Here is a 22,671-nt window from a genome sequence, read left to right on the forward strand (position 1 = left end):
GCTCATCATTACATTGTTGCCTGTGGAGCCTGGTGTGCAAATTGGCTGCCATGTTTCCTAGATTACACTCGTGACATTACATTGGCTGTGGTGCTCTGAGGTTGCGAAAGGCATGATATAATTTCATTTATCTGTAGGGACAGTCAACAACCATTCTGCACGATCATGGAGAGTGAAGATTCTATTGCCCTCAGCCTTTTTACTATTTTGTCTTTCCAGGAATCCACAGGAAGATCACAGAAGTCAGCCACTTTGGAATTTGGACAACTGAACGTCCTTTTCTACACAATAGATACGTTAAAAGTGCTTTCACACAGACAGGTAAAGAGGTGTTTTTTGTCATCTTGTCTTTCTTTATAAGGTATTCCAGCTGAAATGTTATCAGTTACGAGCAATCAGATGTGGACCTAAGTTGGCTACAGAACACACGCCTTATTCCTTCACCTGCTTTTAAAAAAATATATAATTTTTTTTATTAAGATCTGGTTGGTTTATTAGCAAAGGTTTAACAATCACACTACACATTACCAGTTCATCCACCAGGCTCACAACCAGCTGCCTAACCGTGGATCCTCCGAACCAATCTGACTGGGGTCTTATTGAGTCCTGTGAACATCATATGACTGGCTAAGCCACTTCCAACTCAACAGCTCTACAACTATTTTAAGTTGAAACATTAATCAAGTGCAATATTAAAGGGGCACTAAAACCGACAAATTAAACAAATGAACTTTTTACAATCCTTTCCCTGAAATTGTGAACATGGGACTTGTATGGAAAAGTGTATGCAAATCATGCCACTATACATAGAAATACATGCAAGTTACAACATGGAAACAGGCCATGCGGCTCAACCAGCCCATGTCGGTCTGAGCTTCATCCCCTCATGCCTCCACCTCAACGAATTTTGAGCTCTGCACGACGTTGAGCTCTATCATCCCTTTTGTCATTTAATCTTTCCGTTCTTCCACCCCATCACAAACCTTTGGTTCTTTCCTCCCCTCCCCACTTTCCATGCCCCCTGCAGTTGCTTAAAATCTGTTACATCTCTAACTTTTTCCAGTTCTGATGAAAGGTCATTGATCTCAAACGTTAACTCCGTTTCTCTCTCCATAGATGCTTCCTGACCCGCTGAGTATTTCCAATATTTTCTGTTTTTATTTCAGTCCACGTCGATATTTACCCTCCATGTAAGCAAATTGTTCTAATCACATTAACCAACCTGCACCCATGTCCTTTCAACCTCTTTCTCTTCATCTACCTGTCCAATCTAATTTTGAACGTTGTCACAGCTTTTGCTTCAAGCACTACCCCTAGAAGTAAATTCCACAGCCTCACAACTCACTCTGTAAATAAATTTCTCCAGTCCACTCTTCCAAATTTCTTCCGTTTATTTTTGTATCTCACTCTTGACCCCGCAACTACAGGAACCAGTCTGCTTCTACCTGCCTTGTCCCATTCCTTCATAACTTTAAACGCCTCTATCATATTGCCCCATCATCATGGGCAGTCCCTTAAAGCAAGGATGACTTGCTTCCACGCCAATAAAGGATGAGTTCACAGGTGTTTCAATGAAGGACCTAATATTCCGGATCCCGAACTACATCCTGAAGGGTGGAAGATGCCTGTGCGTGGATTTTTTTAATATGTGGTGACCGTTGCACACCAGCCACCACACGGGTTTGACAGAGCTAGGTCTTGGTCTCGTGGCAAGGGTTATCCAAGACGACTGGAGACCAGCTCTGCTGCATGGACCGAGTGCGTGCACATATCGCAGCGTGGGCTGGCCCGTGCTGCCCCTGGGCCCCTGGCCCCGAACTCACACCTCCCCTGGGCCCCGATCACATCCCTCCACAGTCTCTCGCTGCTCCTTCGCCCCGACCTCGCCGCTCCTGCTGTATCTGTCCACGCTTCAATCACCGACCTGGACCTTGATGACATCACTCTTCGCTGCTGTCGTCCTCCTGCACCAACTCGCACTGCTCCTTGGAATAGTATGCCTCCACGCCACTCCTTTTATGGCCCCGACCTGCCGCTGGTGCTCTCACGCATATTGCCCCATTGTTCGAATGAATGAAGACACCATTTTTTAATCTTTGTATTTCCTTATACTATTTCTTGGCATCTTCTGCTACCCAAATAAGATATCCCCAAAAATGGGACTTAACTATTATATGTTTGATGATGAATACACAGCGTTCAGTTCAAAGGTTCAACAACACCAGACCAGAAGTGGCAAAAAAAAATCAGGCTGAAGAAGCACATCTCAAACGTAATGTTCTGTGTGTGTGTGTGCTGATAAAATGCTAAGAGAATCTAGAGGAAGAGAAATCGCAAGCAGTATAACAATGGCAGGTTTAGACTCGGAATTTTCAAAGCCCAATTTATTTCACCTCGCAAATACAAATCAGCTTGCTCCACATCCAGATCCTTACAAAGGATTCCCAAGGCGACATTTTAATGGTCTCCTATTAAGTTGACATTGCACCAGCTCAATGACAAGTCCAATGGCCTCTGAGGCTCTCCTACTAATTTGTCCACATTTTATTTTAATCTTAGTGTAATGTAGCTATTGAAATCTGTTGATGTAATTGTAATAACCTCCGCCTCAAGCCACTGTTCTGTGGTAACAGAATCCTCATTATGAGTGAAGCTGAGAACAATGTTAAATGTGCAGTGCTGCACGCAGATGATAGATTATGGGTTGCTCCCTATAATTCTCTGCACGTCATTATGATAATGTTGTCAGGGAGACAAGCCAAGCATGGGCCGGATTGCTCCCTTCAGGAAGGGAAGTATTCCACATGAGTTACGTAGAATTAACGGCACAGAGACAGGCCTTTCGGCCCAACAGGAGCCTGGATGAGTGCGGCTCCAACAACGCTCAAGAAGCTCGACACCATCCAGGACAAAGCAGCCTCCACCACCTTCAACATTCACTCCCTCCACCACTGGCTCACCATGGCTGCAGTGTGTACCATCCACAAGATGCACTGCAGCAACTTTGGGAGATGCTGCTTCTTCGGCATCATCTCCCAAACCCGTGACCGCCACCGTCTGGAAGGACAAGGGCAGCAGGTGCATGGGAACACCATCACCTGCAAGTTCCCCTTCAAGTCACACACCATCCTGACTTGGAAATATATTGGCCATTTCTTCCTCGTCGCTGGGTCAAAATCGTGGAACTCCCTCCCTAACAGCACTGTGGGAGCACCTTCACCACACGGACTGCAGCAGTTCAAGAAGGCGGCTCACCATCATCTTCTCAAGGGGCAATTAAGGATGGGCAATGAATGCCGGCCTTGCCGGCAACGCCCACATCCTAGGAACAAATAAAAACAAAGAGCCTCCACCCATCCTACTTTATTTAACCCTATAAGTATATTCCTTTCTCCCTCATGTACTTGTGTAGCTTCCCCTTAAATGCATCAATGCTGTTTGTCTCAACGACTCCCCGTGGTAGCAAGTTTCACAATCTCACCACTCTCTGGGAAAATAAGTTTCTCCTGAATTCTTTATTGGAATTATTAACAACTATCTTATATATTTGGCCCTGAGTTTTGGAGTCCCTCACAAGTGGACACATCTCTATGTCAGCCCTATCGAAGCAGTGTTCAGTGTGGAATAATACGTGTCACAGGTTTAGCCAAAATTACTTCATTAATACCTCAGCCACATTAACACTTCCACAGCTCTTCGCGCTGGACTGAAGGAAACGTTCAGACGACAGGCTGCGAGCCCTGCCCACAGGCTGCAACATTGGAATACCGCGGGCGGCCTGCTCACGCATTGCCGTTAAAAATGATGCATGGAAAATTGTGGCTGGCATACCTGGGATTTTCCGATAAGCATGGATGACAAACTCAGAAAATTAGCCTAACACTGTTTAAATTTTTTAAACTTCATTGACGGGATGTCGGCATCGCTGGGAAACCCAACTTTTATTACCCATCCCACATTGCACTTGAGAAGGTGGTGAGCCACCTTCTTGACAACTAAGCGGCTCGCTAAGCCATTTCAGAGGGCAGTTAAGAGTCAATCACAATGCTGTGTGTCTGGAAACACATATAGGCCAGACCGGGTAAAGACAGCAGATTTCCTTCCCTAAAGGACATTATTGAACCAGATGTTTATTTTTAATGACAATTCAGTAGTTTCATGATCACCATTACTGATACTCGCTTTTTATTCCTGATATATTTAAAGAACTGAATTTAAATTGCCCAGCTGCTATGGTAGGATTTGAACTCCACACCTCCGGATTACTAGTTCAGTAACATTACCACTATGTTACCTCATCATCATAGGCAGTCCCTCGGAATCGAGGAAGACTTGCTTTCACTCTTAGCATGAATTCTTAAGTGGCTGTACAGTCCAATACGAGAACCACAGTCTCTGTCACAGGTGGGACAGAAAGTGGTTGAAGGGAAGCCTAGTTTACCGCACGCTCCTTCCGCTGCCTGCGCTTGATTTCTGCATACTCTCGACGATGAGACTCGAGGTGCTCAGCGCCCTCCTGGATGCACTTCCTCCACTAAGGGCGGTCTTTGGCAGGGACTCCCAGGTGTCGGTGGGGATGTTGCACTTTATCAGGGAGGTTTTGAGAGTGTCCTTGTAACGTTTCCTCTGCCCACCTTTGGCTTATTTGCCGTGGACGAGTTCTGTGTATAGCGCTTGCTTTGGGAGTCTCGTGTTTGGCATGTGGACTATGTGGCTTGCTCAGCGGAGCTGATCAAGTGTGGTCAGTGCTTCAATGCTGGGGATGTTGGCCTGGATGAGGACGCTAACGTTGGTGCGTCTGTCCTCCCAGGGGATTTGTAGGATCTTGCAGAGACATCGTTGGTGGTATTTCTCTAATGACCTGAGGTGTCTACTGTACATGGTCCATGTCTCTGAGCCATACAGGTGGCGGATATTACTACAGCCCTGTAGACCATGAGCTTGGTGACAGTTTTGAGGGCCTGGTCTTCAAACACTCTTTTCCTCAGGTATGCTGTGCATGTTGTAAACAGTACCCACTGTATCCAGACTGATGGGGTAAAAGTTTACTCTCCCTTCTAGGTACAAGGGTGCAGTAAGATTCCTCTTTACAGTGTCAGCTTGGCTCGAATGTTGGCACCCTCCCGAGTCAGAAGGCTATGGTTCAAGCTCCAGTTCAGGGCTTGAGTGCATTTTTTAGGTCAACACTTCAGCGCAGTAACCCAGGGAATGCCACCCTAAATGTGCTGTCTTTCAGGTGAGATATTTAGGTGGACGTAAAAGATCCCATGGCACAACATTCCTCACTCCAGCACCATCACTAAAACAGATCACGTTGGATATATGGCACAGAAACAGGCCATTCAGCCCAACCAGTCCATGTTTATATTCCACTTGAGCCTCCTTCAGTGTCAGCTGTGGCTCAGTGGGTAGCACTCTTGCCTCTGGGTCAGAAGGTTGTGGGATTAAGTCCCACTCCAGGGAATTGAACACGTAAATCTAGACTAACACTGCAGTGCCATGCAGTGCTGCACTGTTGCAGGTGCCACCTTTCGGATGAGATGTTAAACCGAGGCCCCGTCTGCTCTCTCAGGTGGATGTTAAAGATCTCATGGCACTATTTCGAAGAAGAGCAGGGGAGTTGTGTCATGGCTAATATTTATCCCTCAATGAACAGAACAAAAATAGATTATCTGGTCATTATCACATTGCTGTTTGTGGGAGCTTGTTGTGCACAAGTTGGTTGCTGTGTTTCCTGCATTACAACAGTGACTACACTCCAAAAGTGCTCCATTGGCTGTAAAGTGCTTTGAGACATCCGGTGGTTATGAAAGGTGCTATGTAAATGCAGGTCTTTCTTTCTTTTCTCATCTAAATCTATCCACTTCTCCCTCATATGCTTGTCTCGTTTGCCTGGTTTAGATAATCTGGTCATTTATGTTTGCTGGACCTTGCTGTGTGCAAACTGACCGCTGTTCTTGCTGCAGTTCAGAAGCGATCAATTGGCTGTGATGGACTTTGGGATATTTGGAAGATGTCATGGGGCACATTATCACTGCAAATTCTTTCCACGATCTAGTTTTAGGATTCATTGCAATCCGTGATTGAATTAAAAGACAATATGCAAGGGGGCCTCAAGCCTGCTTCAGGGGGCGGGTAAGGGGCGGTCTCGTCTTTGTCCTTACACAATATGGCGGCCGCTGCCCTTTCCAACGGAAAAAGAGTGCAGACTTCCTGCCCGCCATTTTAGGGATGCAATGCAACCCAATTTCTAGGCCAAAGTCTCCAGGGAGGCCCAAAGCATTATACAGAGACCGCATCCCTGTGGTGGTGAAAATATACACCATTACAAAATATGGTTCTCTACCACAAAAGGAAGTTTGCTTGTAAGCTACTGAAGTGTTAACAATGCCAGCCCCTCGCGCTCTATCTAAACTTGCTGTGAAGATAGTCAGGGCTCGCATTGAAAGGGTTAATCTGGCATTTTCTCCGACCTTCCATTTGGGAATATGATGTGCATTAGTGCTCTGGCACTTACCAGAATGAGTGTTTTATGTGAAATGGTGTCTGGCGCGGTTAGCTCTTCTCCAGCACTTCAAAGAGCAAGCTGTGCTCTTTAGCCTTTCTCAGAATATGACATTTGGGAATCTGTACGCATTCCTGAAGAACCAGTGGAGGAATCGTTGCTTCAAAATCGGCCAACGTTTTCTCATAAATCAATATTAGATTTCGCCAGAGGATTCCAAGAAGCTGAATAACTGAGCACAAGCCAAGAGTCTCCCTTGGGTCATGTCCTGCATTGGGTTTTTTTTTTGGGGGGGGGGCAACTGAAAGTGACATTTTCAGACTGTTTTTTCTGATGTCTGAACGCTGCCGATAACTTGGCAATTGCAGGTCTGTGTCGCAAATGGAAAATCAATCACCCTACAACCGCTTAAGGTTTCAGACTCAATTGGAATTAGGAAAGTTTCACTTTCAGGTGTCTGCTGTGGCTCAGTGGGTAGCACACTTGCCTCTGAGTCAGAAGGTTGTGGGTTCAAGTCCCACCCCAGGTGTTTGAACGCATAAATCTAGGCTGATGCTGCAGCGTGGCGCTGAGGGAACGCTGCACTGTCGGAGGTGACGCCTTTTGGGTGAGACCTTAAACCGAGGCCCCGTCTGCCCTCTCAGGTGGATGTAAAAGATGCTATGGCACTATTTCAAAGAAGAGCAGGGGAGTTATCCCCGGTGTCCCGGCCAATATTTCATAGGCAGCCCCTTGAAATCGAGGAAAACTTACTTCCACTCTAAAATGAGTTCTCAGGTGACTGTATAGCCCACTATGGGAATTACAGTCTCTGTTGCAGGTGGGACAGACAGTGGTTGAAGGAGTGGGTGGGGAGTCTGTTTTGCCGCACGCTCCTTCCGCTGCCTGCGCTTGTTTTCTGCATGCTCTCGGCGACGAAACTTATATTTATGCCACAGTCAGCATAATAAAAACAGATTATCTGGCTATTATCATATTGCTATTTGTGGGAGCTTGCTGTGCGCAAATTGGCTGCTGCGTTTCCCGCTTTACAACTGTGACTACACTCTAAAAGTACTTCATTGGCTGTAAAGCGCTGTGAGACATCCAGTGGTTGTGTAAGGCGCTATATAAATGCAAGTCATTCTTTCTTTAAGTAACATCTTTTGTTTCGCTTTTAAATTTTCTTTGCTCCCGGCCCTCAGAGGAATAGTTTACTTTGAGGTCGGGCTCCAGACGCGAGAGGCACCCTCCAGTACCTCGTACAAGTGGCCATGCTTCATTTGTGACCGGCTATTTGACCATAGGTGTGCTTCATCCTGACCACACACTGGCGCAGAAATCCCGGTTTCTTCTTCCCGCGGGCGTTCGAGTAAAAATCGGAGAAAAGATGCGCACTTACCTTTTGGTCGAATGCTCACCAGAGATCCCGGGCTCAAGGCCTCCTCTTCTTGTGCAACGGAGCGCGTTCACGTTGGGACGTCCGTTGGAGTCACGTGGGCCTGGACACCCAATCACGGTAAAGTATTTTCTCATTCATAATAATAGGAGTTTTGCAAGTTGGAAACTCCTATTACTATGAATGAGAAACACCCCCAAACACTACATAAAACATTTTAAAAACACCTCACATAACTACATTATAGAAATTAAAGTTGATAGAAAAATGTGTTTGAAAAAAATATATATTTGCCGATTTAAAAAAAAAAATTTTAATTATGGTTTCAAATAAAATTACCTGAGTGGGCAGGGTTTTTAACATAAATATATATTTTTAAATTTTTTTAATATGTTTTTGACATGTTTTTAAACTCTTACGCTGGTAAAAGTAGGCTATGCACCTGCGTTTACCAGGCACAAGAGTTTTAAGGACATTCGCAGGGCAAGAGATAGGCAAGTAACCCAGTCTCTGCCGCGGGAACGTCCTTCTGCCCGAGATGCGGCCATGTGTCAAGCCAGAAACTTGACAGACCGGAAAAGACGGTTTTCGGCACATGCGCATTGCACGCCGAAAACCAGCTTTTCCGATGCCTTGCCGGGTCCGTACACACCCCATACACACTCCGTACACACTCCGTACGGACCCGGGGGGGCCGGGATTTCAGGGCCACTGTATACACTTCCAACCTGGGGTCACTGGGCAGTGAGCAGCTGCAGGAAACCTGGCCCTTTTCCTCTCCCATCCCAAGCCCAGAGAAGCTGTGGCGGTCTGTATTACCATAGGCACATAGAATATACAGCACAGAAACAGGCCATTCGGCCCAACTAGTCTGTGCTGGTGTTTACACTCCACACCAGTCTCCGATCATTCCATCTGCCTCATCTCGGCCTTTCAGCATATCTTTCTGTTCTTGTCCACTCATCTAGTTGCCTTTTGAAATCATCTAAGCTGATTGCCTCAAACACTTCCTGTGGTAGCGAGTTCCACATTCTCGTCACTCTCTGAGTAAAGATATTTGCCTTTTGGATTTATTCGTCACTGTCTTGTTTTTTTTATGACTTCTAGTTTTGGATTCTGTCACAAGTGTAAATATTCTCTCCACATCTACTCTGTCCAACACGTTCATAATTTTAAAGACCTCTGTCAGGTCACCGCCAAGTCTTCTCTTTTTGTAAAGAAAAACGCCCCGACCTGTTCAATCATTCCCGATAGCTGTAATCTCTCAGTTCTGGTACCATCCTTGGAAATCTTTTTTGTACTTTCACCCGCGCTTCTATGTCCTTTTTATAGTAATGGAGACCAGTGCTCTCTACATGTGGCCTGACCAGGGTCCAATGCAAGTTTAACATATTTTCACTACTTTTAAATTCTACACCGGAAAAATAAATCCCAGTGCTTTGGAAGCATTTTTAAATGCTTTAATGACCTGCGCTGCTGCTTTTAATGATTTGTTCACCTGTATCCCTAAATCCCTTTGCTCTTTTATCCCATTCAGTTTCTGATTTTCTAAGGGGTATGTAATGTTTCTATATGTCACAGGATTGGAAAACTTTAGCTATGAGGAAAGATTGAAAAGGCTGGGGTTGTTTTCCTTGGAACAGAGGAGGCCGAGAGGAGATTTAATTGAGGCGTATAGAATTATGAGGGGCTTAGATAGAGTGAATAGGAAGGACTTATTTCCCTTAGCAGGGAGATCAATAACTGGAGGGCATAGATTTAAAGTAGTTAGTGGAAGGATTAGAGGGGAGATGAGGAAACATTTCATCACCCAGGGGGTGGTAGGAGCCTGGAACTCACTGCCTGAAAGAGTGGTAGAGGCAGAAACCCTCGTCACATTTAAAAAGTACTTGGATGTGCACTTAAAGAGCCGTAACCTACAGGGTTACAGAACTTGTGCTGGAAGGCGGGATTAGGCTGGGGAGCTCTTTTTCGACTGGCACGGACACGATGGGCCAAACAGCCTCCTTCTGCGTCGTAATTTCTACACCTCCCCAGCTCAGTTCAACGAGTGCAGCAGAGAAGGAGAAACGAGCCACGAACCTACCTTTGTCTGCACCGCTCAGTTTAACACTAGGCAGCGCAGTTACCGCACTGAGCCATTGGAGCGCGACTAGAATTATTATTTTTCCCACAGTAGTTGATTGCTCGGTGCTAAGACACTGCGGGGTAGGAAGCAGTCATGGCCTAGACTGGGTGCTGTGCAGGAAGAGTGCGCGCGCCAAGCCAGAAGCCCCAAGGCAGCCTGAAATTGGGCCTCCTTAACATTTTGTTTCCGAGCTACAGCCGCCCCTCGCCGCTCCGCGGGCAGCTCACGCATTTTAACGGCACGGAACTCGGGCCCGCTTGCCTAGATGGGAGTGGCCCGAAGGTTTACTAATATGTTCTTGCTATACAGTACGAATGCACACGAGGCCCAAACTAGAGAGAAGGTCACTCTGTGACCAGTAACCTTTATTTGCCAGCACTGAAGTGGAGAAGATGGGTGGAGCTTCCCTTTTTGTACCTGAAAGTCCAGGTTAGGAGTGTCTCTTACAAGTTCACCACCTAGTGGTCAGTGTTCTCATGGTGTACAACTTAGGTTAGTTTATACATGGATTACAATGACAGTAGAATACATGACATTTACGTTCTGGGGCGGCAGGGCAGGACAGGCGATCGCAATAACTGAGCAATCTGAGGCACTCCTGTACTTCCTGGCTCCGCAGGAAGCCCTCTATAACTATTGTCTTCAAAAAGGAGACTCGCTCTTGGTTGGCAGCTACAGCGGACACTGGAGAATCATGAGACCCAATACCTGCCCCATCCATTACACTTGTTTCACAGAGGGGACATAAAAGGGCCCTCATTTACATAGGCAAGGGACCTTTAATGCCTGTTTTAGGCAGTTGTCAAAACGGCGGAAAATTGTCTCGGCCCAATTTCGGGCCAGATGTGTGCCAGGTGCCTTTGAGCCCTGAAATCGGGCCTCGCTGCGCCCAGTTAATGCTCGTGACAGGGTTCCAATTTCCAGTCCTTTGTATTTAACTCACCTCAAGAACATAAGAACATAAGAAATAGGAACAGGAGTAGGCCATACGGCCCCTCGAGCCTGCTCCGCCATTTAATACGATCATAGCTGATCTGATCATGGACTCGGGCCCACTTCCCCGCCCGCTCCCGAAACAGTCCTTTTTACTCCACAATAACTGTGGCTTGACATTTAAAACACAGAAATGAATCCTGAAAAGGAATTAAATGCCGCCTTTAGTATAAACCGGGAGTTGACCTGTGCAATGGCGCAGAGCAGAGCTAAAGGATAATCTCACCAATGTTACTTCCAAGTTCGTGATTTCCTTTGTTTTATTTAGTTTAGAGGATTCTGGAAACTTTTTCATTCCAGGCTAACTAGCAAGAGAAATTTTCCAGCCTGAGTGTTTAGATAACCGCAATAAAATATCAAGAACTCTTTTTTCATATGTATTTAGGACAATGGTCAAGACGCAAAAGATTGATAGGAATACAAAGATGATGCTCCTTTTTCCTACGTGCACAGAGTTTCACATTCAATCAAACTGACTCCCAAAGGCACACTTCTCCTGACCCGTTTCTTTAAAGAGATATCGGCCTTGATTTTTACTTCAGGGGGGAGGGTGTTTGGAATGGCCTGGAGTGGGGGTGGGGTGGAGAGGGTGCGTGAGGAGGGACCCCTTGGCAATCACAGTGTGATCCCTGGGTCATCTTAACTCCTGAGCCTCCTGGGCATTCATCATCATAGGCAGTCCCTCGAATCGAGGATGACTTGCTTCAACATCAAAAAGCTTACAGGTGTTTCAATGAAGCACCTAAAATTCCAGGTCTCGAACTACATGTTGAAGATGCCTGTGCATGGATTTTTTTAACGTGTGGTGGCTGTTGCACACCAGCCACCACACGGGCTTGACAGAGCTAGGTCTTGGTCCAGTGGCAAGGATTAACCAAGATGACTGAAGACCTGCTCTGCTGCACGGACCTAGTGCGCACACATATCGCAGAGTGGGCTGGCCCGTGCTGCCCCTGGGCCCTCGCCTCTTCTGGGCCCCGAACACGCGCCTCTCCTGGGCCCTGATTGCGTCTCTCTACAAATCTCTTGCCGCTCCTTCGCCCCGCCCTCGCCGCTCCTGCTGTACCTGCCCATGCTATAATCACCGACCTGGATCTTGGTGACCATGACAATGAAGGCCACTACTGTTGGGCCCCAGGGTACCTCCAGTCACTGATAGGTGACCTTCCAGGTACCAGTTGGCCTTCTGTAAATTAAACAATGTTTTTTTCATCTGAAATGAGTTCTTCAAGGTCTTGGGTCCACACCTGTTTCACTGCGTCTTTCTATTTTATACCAGTTTTGTCTTTCAATTGAGGAGAAATGGGTTTGAAATGTGGGGATTTGCCTCATGAAACGTCCTTCCTCTTTCTATCGGGGAATGTACAATGTAATTTATGCACTTGGTATTTTTACCTTACTCGCGACTGTAATATATATATAGCTCCACCCAGTGGGCTACTGTGGCATTGCAGCCTGAAGTTATCAGCCATCTTAGAGCCTGTGTGTTTGTGATGTCGTAGTAGAAACATAATATTGGCGATGAGAATGGGATAATTGGATAACCTAGCTGAAATTTTTGTTGGTGGATGATTCAGCCAACTGACAGGACATAATAGCTACATCCTTCCTGACACTTATCACCTGCCCATTTTATTTTTTTTTGCGCAAGTCTTTCACAACAACATTTCCCCCATGTGCATATATACTCCGTGTTCCGAGGAGAAAAGGGTAGCACCACCCCACCTACTATCACCTTTCACCAGGTGCTCCCAGGAATTGGCCGTAAGGGATGAGGAGGTAAGGGAAATGGGCCAGGAACCCAGGCCATCCCAGCAATGTTCCCCCTAAGGCCATGCACCAATCGGGAGCTCCCACGCAGGCTGCTCACCAGCTGCTGCCACTGGAAGAGATACCAAGCATTCATGGCTGCGCAGCAGATTTAAAGGGCCTGTGCAGAAAAATTATTAGAGGGAACATTGCCCAGTTTAGAATTGTATTCATGGCTTTGCGTCCTTCTTTGAGCTGGGTCTCTTGCTAAGTCATGCTGACAGCGTCGACCCTGTCTGCCATCTACTGTCATACATTGCTCACTCCTTGCAAGGTAGGGGAGGGTCTACCTGCATGAGGAATGTGTGTGCCACGCTGCATTCCTGCGCTTACCTACACTTAACGGAGCTCATTGCCAAAATAGCCCTTTTGGTGCTGCCACTCACACTCCACCAGTTGTTGGACTGTAGAATGTAACTAGACTCCGCGAGTACTCTATGCTGTTGTTAAACAGGAAAATGATTTTTGAAAGAAAGAAAGACTTGGATTTATATAGCGCTTTTCATGACCACCAGACGTCTCAACGCGCTTTACAGCCAATGAATTACTTTTGGAGTGTAGTCACTGTTGTAATGTGGGAAACTCTGCAGCCAATTTGCGCACAGCAAGCTCCCTCAAACAGCAATGTGATAATGACCCAGATAATCTGTTTTTTGTTATGTTGGTTGAGGGATGAATATTGGCCAGGACTCCCCTGGAGTGATAACTCCCCTGCTCTTCTTCGAAATAGTGCCATGGCATCTTTTATGTCCACCTGAGAGAGCAGATGGGGTCTCAGTTTAATGTCTCATCCAAAAGACGGCACCTCTAACATTGTGGCACTCCCTCAGCACTGCACTGGGGTGTCAGCTTAGATCTTTGTGCTCAAGTCCTACTTCAGAGACTTCTGACTCAGACGTAAGGGTGCTACGCACTGAGCCACGACTTAGTTGGCAAAAATAAGTGGATCTCAGCTGAGGCCAGAGTTGGAGTACAACATTTCGCTTCCATGTCCCTGAGCCAGGCAGGGGAAAGATCCATCTGGGTCCCCACTCTTGCTTACTGTTATAGAGCTCCACCTTGTGGACTACTGATGTAATGCAACTACTGATGTATTAATAATAAACGGTCATGTGGCAAAGTCACATGATGACAGTTTCTGTGAAGGGGCCCTCGTGTAGCTTGTATTGTTAGTGGTCTCGGTAAAGATATCACACTCACAATCCAGTTGTCCGCTGCTGAAATAGGGGGAATGCAGACATCTGGTGAACAAGGAATGGTATCGGCTCTGATGCCTCGAGCAGTTGGAAACTTTTGCATGCAGGCCTGGGTTTTGTTCTGCTTTCCCTCCTGCAATCAGACGGCTTTGCAGTGTAAATAGTGGGGAATATCAGGCCGGGAGGCCAACTCTACTGCCCACCGCCAAGGACCCAACCTCAGCTTCCCTCTCCCCATCCCAGCTGGAACCGCTGCTGACTAGTCCTTTCCCATCAGCTAGTGGAGGGAGAGCTTGGCCTGAGCTCCTGGCACATATCCCCCACTCTCCGCCACTTCCTGGGACTGCCTGGTGAGAGGTGTTGCTAGGGCTGGGGTAGTGGTGGTAATAGAAACATAGAAACATAGAAATTTACAGTGCAGAAGGGGGCTATTTCGGCCCATCGTGTCCACGCCGGCCGAACAAAGAGTCGCACGGCCCTTGGTCAGTGGCCCTGAAGGTTACATGTAAACCTATGAACAATGAACAATGGCGGAAAGGCAAAGAGCACCCAGCCCAACCAGTCCGCCTCACACAACTGCGACACCCCTCACACTGAAACATTCTGCACTCCACCCCAGCCGGAGCCATGTGCTCTCCTGGGAAAGGCAAAAACCAGATAAAAACTCAGGCCAATTTAGGGAGAAATAAATCTGGGAAAATTCCTCTCCGACCCATCCAGGCGATCGAAACGAGTCCAGGAGATCACCCTGGCTGTATTCAATTTCCTGTAGTACCTACCATTATATCTGCACCGGCCAACAAAAGGTCATCCAGTCTAATCCCAATTAATGGCCCCAGATACTGTAAATGGAGGTTGAGCAGAGGCCTCCTCATCAAGCAATTCGCCCAATGGCTTCCCATCTAAAGGCCTTCAATATTCAAGGCTCTGTAAACCCTGATATTTATTGTCAGCTCTCCCGGTGATGCAGCAGCGATGTCTCTGCAGCACTGCCAGCATATTCTCGAGGGTCACTGATGGACTCCCACTTGCTTGCAGGAATCCTGGGAGCCCACCGTGAACACATAATGGCCCCCAACCGAACAATGAGCCAAGAGCACGCTGGCATTGGGACGATGTCCCACCCTGACCTTACGGATGGAAAAAGGAAAATCAAGGCCTTCCTGTCTAGGCTCACAGGTGAAGATTGGTCATTTAGACAAGGTTCCAGCGGGCAACCACTGCCAACGGGACCATCCCCCCAGGACGAGGCATTGCCTTCAGGAGAAAAAAGGAAAAAAACTTAGGTAAATATTTTCATGATCAGTGCTCTATTATCTAAATTAATTTTACGGGCGCTTAAACAAAGACACAACACACATTAATCTGCTGAAGAGTAGCTGAGCTGGCAGAATTCAGGATGCAATGAGAAAGAACAGACAGGGAACAGGTGATATTGGTCTTCAATGTTGAAATGGTATTTCTAAATATTTAATGGAGGGCTGATGGTGGCGAGGGAGTTGGGGGCCGGTGTGGTTGCCATCTATGTTGTCATCTACCCCTCCATGGCCTCACCCCTCCCTATCTCTGTAATCACCTTCAGCCTCACAACCCCACGAGATGTCTGTGCTCCTCTAATTCTGCCCTCTTGAGCATCCCTGATTTTAATCGCTCAACCATCGGTGGCCGTGCCTTCAGCTGCTTGGGCCCCAAGCTCTGGAACCCTCCCTAAACCTCCCTGCCTCTCCATCTCTCTTTCCTCCTTTAAGATGCTTCTTAAAACCTACCTCTTCGGCAAAGCTTTTGGTCACCTGCCCGTAATTTTTTCTTATGTGGTTCGGTGACAAATTTATCAAACTTCTCAAATTTATCAAATTGTCTTAACATTATCATCATCATCATCATCATAGGCAGTCCCTCGAAATCGAGGAAAACTTGCTTCCACTCTAAAAGTGAGTTATCAGGTGACTGTACAGTCCAATGCGGGAATTACAGTCTCTGTCACAGGTGGGACAGACAGTGGTGGAGAGTCTGGTTTGCCGCACGCTCCTTCCGCTGCCTGCGCTTGTGCTCTGCATGCTCTCAGCGACGAGACTCGAGGTCCTCAACGCCTTCCCAGATGCTCTTCCTCCACTTAGGACGGTCTTTGGCCAGGGATTCCCAGGTGTCAGTGGGGATGTTGCACTTTATCAAGGAGGCTTTGAGGGTGTATAACACTGCTGCGAAGCACCTTGGGACATTTTACTGCGTTAAAGGCGCTATATAAATAAAAGTTGTTGTTGTTGTTATGTTGTGCAGGCCAAGAAACCCTCCAATGCCGGAGGAGGTCCAAGGTGACATTGTGAATAAGTTGTACAGATGTTAACCACATCCTTCAGGTGAAACAATGCATTTGAAGAAACGTGCGATGAGAAGCTGCAAAAATACAAAACAAATTGTTTCGAACAAAATAGTTCACAAAGACCACAGGAGGTGACCTTGTGAGCTGAGAAAGCATTGACCGTGATCATCAGCACAGCTTCTCTCCACAGAGGCAGCCATTGTGTTGCTCACATTAGAAATCAGGAGACAAGGGCGTCTTCAGTACACGGGGTTAACACGTCTCAGAAGGAAACAGATGAGACCATCGATCAGAATTAAGTCACAATTACTTATCGCCGTACGTTATTTTTTATCTAGAAATAAATTACAATATGTAAACAACTCCGCGTGTAACAGACTCCTGCAAAACCTTCCAAAAGTGAACCTGACCCAAATTAGATCATTCATCACAATTGGGTTAAAGCAATCACTTTTGATTAAATGACTTCGTTGTGGTTGGTAAAGCTTATGCAAATGTAACCTCACTATTTAAGAAAGGAGGGAGAGAGAGCACGGGGAACTACAGACCAGTTTGCCTGACATCAGTATTAGGCAGACTGCTAGATTCTATTATTAAGGATGTGGGGCTAGAAATTAGCCAGTGTAACGCACGTTTTAATGCAATTTTTTCACTTTAAATGTGCGTTTTTGCCGTTAAAAGAAACCTAACAAAATTGCCCAAAGGTTAAGAATGGCTTTTTCGAAATATCGCCGAAAAGCGGATCGCCAAGGTGTAACACGAAAAGAAATCACACCGCCTAAATTTGGCCGTTCGGCAAACCTGTATTCGGGTGAAAAAACAACGCTTAGAAAAGCAGGCGTTGCAGCCTCAGAAATGTCGGTAAGTAGGAAGACCTACAAAAAAGGTAAGTTGAAGTTTTTATTTTAAAATTATTTTTCAGCGATTCATTACTTAATGTTTTCTGATTTTCTTACATTTTTTTTATTTTTGCAATTTTGTTTTTGTGTTTTCTCCCCTTCCAGGGCCTGTATTTTTGGCATTGATAGGCCTCGGGCTAAAGTTGTCGAGATCGCGGTTTCCACCGGGAATCCTCGGGCAACAGTGATTTTTATCGCCAGGCGTATTTTTGTGCCAATTTACCCCCTTAAAAAAGGGGCGAAATTTTTATTATTTTTTCCAAAAATGACGTCAAAAACCAAATAACGGCAAAAAACTGAATTTCTAGCCCGTGGTAACAGGGCACTTAGAAAATAAAAATGGGGCAAAAATTGCGGCCAGGGGCTTCCTGTGGGTGGACGCCTCTGACCTAAAGTTTCTTTACGAAAGTACATGGTGGTCCCGGAGGAATGTATACTTGGGGTCCGAAGTCTCCAATCGCAGCCTAGCGCATGGGCCAACGTGTTCCAGGAGCGTAAGCGCAACCTGGGATTACGTGGGCCTGGACCACCAATGAACACGGAGTTTTCTCATTGCTAATAATGGGAGCTCTGTTTGTACGCACTCCCATTACTATCAATGAGAAAACCTCGAAACACAACACAATAAATAAAAAACACACCTCACATATTTAAAATTAATTGAAATTGAATTTAAATAACAGTTTTAGACAAAAAAATATATTTTAAATTTTTTATTTATATGTTTTAATAGGGGTAAAAAAAAACTTAATTTAATGGACAGGGTTTTTAATGTAAAAATTAGAGCTAAAATGTAATTTTTCTATCTTTTAAAACTCTTACGTTGATAAAAGTAGGCTATACGCTTGCTTTTACCAGGCGTAAGAGTTTGAAGGACCTTCAATCTCTGTCCTGTGGATGTCCTTCTCCTGGGGATGCGTGCGGTCTGTCAAATACTGGTGTCGGTGCATGTACATCGCAAGTTGAGAACCAGAACTTGTGAGGCCTCTTCAGGAGGTATGCACATTGTACGGAGTTGTCGCTATTTACGGTCAAATAAGATTAGGCAGAGTCAACACGGATTTATGAATGGAAAATCATGTTTGGCAAATCTATTAGAGTTTTTAGAGATTTGAATTAGCAGAATAGATCATCATCATAGGCAGTCCCTCAAATCGAGGATGACTTGCTTCCATGTCAAAAAGTTCCCAGATGTTTTGATGAAGAACCTAATATTCCAGATCCCAAACTAAATCCTGAAGGGTGGAAGACGCCTGTGCGTGAATTTTTTTAACGTGGGGTGGCCGTTGCACACCGGCCACCACACGGGCTTGACAGAGCTAGGTCTTGATCCAGTGACAAGGATTAACCAAGACGACTGGAGACCAGCTCTGCTGCACAGACCTAGTGCGCACACATATCGCAGTGTGGGCTGGCCTGTGCTGCCCCTGGGCCCTCGCGTCTTCTGGGCTCCGAACTCGTGCCTCTCCTGGGCCCCGATCACATCACTCTACAATCTCTCGCCAGTCCGTCGCCCCGACCTTACCACCACTGCTGTATTTGCCCACGCTCCAATCACCGACCTGGATCCTGGTGATGTCCCTCTTAACTGCCATTGCTCTCCTGCTCCAGCACGCGCTGCTCCCTGGAATGGTATGCCTCCACGCTGCTCCTTCCGCTCCCCGGCCTGTTCCGATGGTGCTCGCAGGCTGGGGGCCATTCAGCCTGCTGGGCCCAGATAAGGGGGAACCAGTGGATGTGGTGTATTTGGATTTTCAGAAGGCATTCGATAAGGTGCCACACAAGAGGTTATTAAACAAAATTAAGTCTCATGGGATTGGGGGTAATATGGATTGAGCATTGGTCAATGGCCAGAAAACAGAGAGTAGAAAGAAACAGGTCATTTTCAGGTTAGCAGGCTGTAACTAGTAGGGTACCGCAAGGATCAGTGCTTGGGCCTCAGCTATTCACAATATATATCAATGATGTGAATGAGGGGACTAAATGTAATATATTCAAGTTTGCTGATGATACAAAGCTAGGTGGGAATATAAGTTGTGAGGAGGATGCAAAGAGGCTTCAAGGGGATATAGACAGGCTAAGTGAGTGGGCAAGAACATGACAAATGGAATATAATGTGGAGAAATGTGAAGTTATCCACTTTTGTAGGAAAAATAGAAAAGCAGAGTATTTTTTAAATGGTGAGAGATTGGGAAATGTTGGTGTTCAGAAGGACCTGGGTATCCTTATACATGAATCACTGAAAATTAACATGCAGGTACAGCAAGAAATTAAGAAAGCAAATGGTGTGTTGGCCTTTATTATAAGAAGATTTGAATATAAGTGTAAAGATGTGTTACTGCAATTATATAGGGCCCTGATGAGACCAAACCTATTGTGTACAGTTTTGGTCTCTTTACCTAAGGAAGGATACAATTGCCATAGAGGGAGTGCAACAAAGGTTCACCAGACTGATTCCTGGGATGGGTCGATTGTCCCATGAGGAGAGATGGAGCAGACTAGGCCTATATTCTCTAGAGTTCGGAAGAATGAAAGGTGATCGCATTGAAAAATACAAAATTCTAACGGGGCTTGACAGAGTCGATGCAGGGAGGATGTTTCCCCTGGCTGGGAAGTCTAGAACCAGAGGTCACAGTATCAGAATAAAGGGTCGGCCATTTAGGACTGAGATGAGGAGAAATTTCTTCGCTCAGAGGGTGGTGAATCTTTGGAATTCTCTATCCCAGAGGACTGTGGAGACTCAGTTGTTGAGTATATTCAAGACAGGGATCGATAGAATTTTGGATATTAAGGGAATCAAGGGATATGGGGATTGTGGAGTTGAGGTAGAAGATCAGCCATGATCTTACTGAATGGCGGAGCAGGCTCGAGGGGCCAAATGGCCTACTCCAGCTCCCATTTCTTATGTTCTTATATGTTCTTATTGTCCACAAATAAAGCAAAAGGGGAAAACAGCCAATAAGTCTTAAAATCAAACAGATTTACATTTTGAAAGCACGAGAAAGATAAAAGTACCATTGCTGGTGGTTAGTTGGAGGGATGGGATGGGCTAGTGCTCAGGATCGGAGGTTACGCTTTTGAAAATGCAAACAGCCGATGAGACAAACGTCTAGTTCATCTGTTTTGTCTTTTACGTCCACCGAAATATCTCGTCTGAAAGGCAATATCTTCCAGGTGGTATTCTCTGGGGTACTGCGCTAAAGTGGTGACCTCGATGACTGGGGCTGGAAACCATGGCCTTCTGACTCAGGAGATTGGCAACATTCGAGCCAAGCTGACACAGTAATGAAGAATTTTACTGAAGGTGAGTAAACTTTGTACCTCATCAGTCTGGATGGATTCAAACCAGGAGGTCTGCAATTCAACATTATAAGGCCGATTTTCTGAGTTTGAGTCATCCATGCTTGTCGGGAAATCCATAATTTTCCATCCATTATTGGTAATGGCAATTTGTGAGCAGGGCACCTGCAGTTTACCAATGTGTACAGCCCATGGGCAGGGCTTGCAGCCTGTAGTGTGAAGGTTTCCTTCAGTCCAGCACCCAGAGCTGTGGAAGCATTAATGTGGCTGAGTATTAACGTGGTATTAATGACATAATTTTGGCTTAACCTGTGAGTCCATGACGCATATTACTCCACACTGGAACAGTGCACAAGTGGTGTAATGTCACAATTTGCAGCAAATGTGGTCCCGATGGTCTTCGTGCCATCTTAGGCAAAATATTATTGTGGGCACTCTGTGGTGGAGGATATTACCTTTAACCTTCCTGTAGCAAATTATACAACTTCCTCGTCTGTAGTTCGATTCAATTCCGGGAAGTTGCCCCAAGAGTGTGCTGGTAAAGTATTTAAATCAGGATATCATAGAATCATAGCATCATGGAAATTTACAGCATGGAAGAAGGCTATTTCGGCCCATCCAGCCGACAAAGAGGCTATCCAGCCTAATCCCACTTTCCAGCTCTTGGTCCGTAGCCCTGTAGGTTATGGCACTTCAAGTGCACATCCAAGCACTTTTTAAATGTGGTAAGGGTTTCTGCCTCTACCATCCTTTCAGGCAGTGAGTTCCAGACTCCCACCGCTCTCTGGGTGAAAATATTTCCCCTCAAATCCCCTCTAAACCTCCTACCAATTACTTTAAATCTATGTCTCCTGGTTGTTGACCACTCTGCTAAGGGAAATAGGTCATTCATATCCACTCTATCTAGACCCCTCTCAATTTTATACACCTCAATAAAAGCCTCCCCTCAGCCTCCTCTGTCCCAAAGAAAACAACCCCAGCCTATCCAATCTTTCCTCATAGCTAAACTTCTCCAGTCCAAGCAATATCCTCATCAATCTCCTCTGTACCCTCTCCAGTGCAATCACATGTCGATATTTCCAGTGCATAGTCCAAACGTGGAAGGGTTTGTTGCTCACTCAATCCCAGTTACTTCACACACACAGTTGCCACGATAAGAATTGTTATATTCTCTAGAAAGGGTTGAGCGGTGACCTGATAGAGGTCTTATAAATGAGGAAGGATTTCGATAGGGTGGGTGTGGAGAAGTGTGGAGAAGTCCAAAACAAGGCACCATAAATATAAGGTAGTCACTGATAAATCCAAAGGGGCATTCAGGGGAAACGTACTTTCCCAGAGAGTGGTTGGAATGTGAAACTCACTACCACAGGGAGTAGTTCAGGCAAACAGCACAGATGCACTTATGGGGAAGTTAGATAAGTACATGGTGGAGAGAGGAACAGAGGCTATGCTGATAGGGTGAGATGAAGCAGGGTGGGAGAAGGCTGGTGTGGAACATGAACACTGGCACGGATCAGTTGGACCTGTTTCTGTGCTGTTAATCCCAAGTAAAACAGAAGAGCAACCTACTCCTATAATCAAAACTCTAAGCACAGAGTAACACAGTCTTTCACAAGATAATCACAAGTGAGGAAGACCACTCAGTCCATTCCAACTCATCCATCCAGAAACACCTTACAGTCTCCCCTATTGCAGTATCTAATTGTTTCCTAGAATCCGACAGCACTTGTGTCTGTGCGTCGGGGAGGTGGCACTGGCGGCGACGACATTATATTTTTGATTGTCGGCTGACTGCCGGGTCGACCAGACAATTATGCCCCCAGGTTTGGCCAACAGGCAGGCTGGCATCCTCTCTTGGTGAACCTATGTGAGAAATATACAGAGCTCGCAGCGGCCCTCCCCGGTACCTGAAGGGGAGGAATGTTGTGACGCGTAAGCGCGATGATGTCATCAGCGCGGCGCCGATGATTGGTCAAGACGGACGACCCGCTGCAAGGGTACTTCCGCCCCAAACACAAAAAAACATCAAAGTGTCGAATATCGACCGGAGAGTGAGCACCGTTTCAGGCGGAGGGCAATTTCTACCCCGAAAAGTCTTGTGTATAATCATCATCATCATCATAGGCAGTCTCTTGAAATCGAG

General features: G+C 46.1%; 1 long non-coding RNA gene across 1 annotated transcript in view; it reads left to right on the forward strand.

Annotated features, from left to right (window-relative positions):
- Positions 1-224: 224 nt before the first annotated feature.
- The window catches only part of LOC139233628 (uncharacterized), a 44,186-nt gene continuing 21,739 nt past the window's right edge, over positions 225-22,671 (forward strand). Inside the window, exons 1-2 of the long non-coding RNA XR_011588190.1 lie at positions 225-321; positions 15,048-15,295. This is a non-coding gene — a long non-coding RNA (uncharacterized lncRNA). The remainder of the gene's footprint in view (positions 322-15,047; positions 15,296-22,671) is intronic.

Source organism: Pristiophorus japonicus, chromosome 21 (assembly GCF_044704955.1).
Source record: "Pristiophorus japonicus isolate sPriJap1 chromosome 21, sPriJap1.hap1, whole genome shotgun sequence".
Classification (NCBI taxonomy): Eukaryota; Metazoa; Chordata; class Chondrichthyes; family Pristiophoridae; genus Pristiophorus; species Pristiophorus japonicus.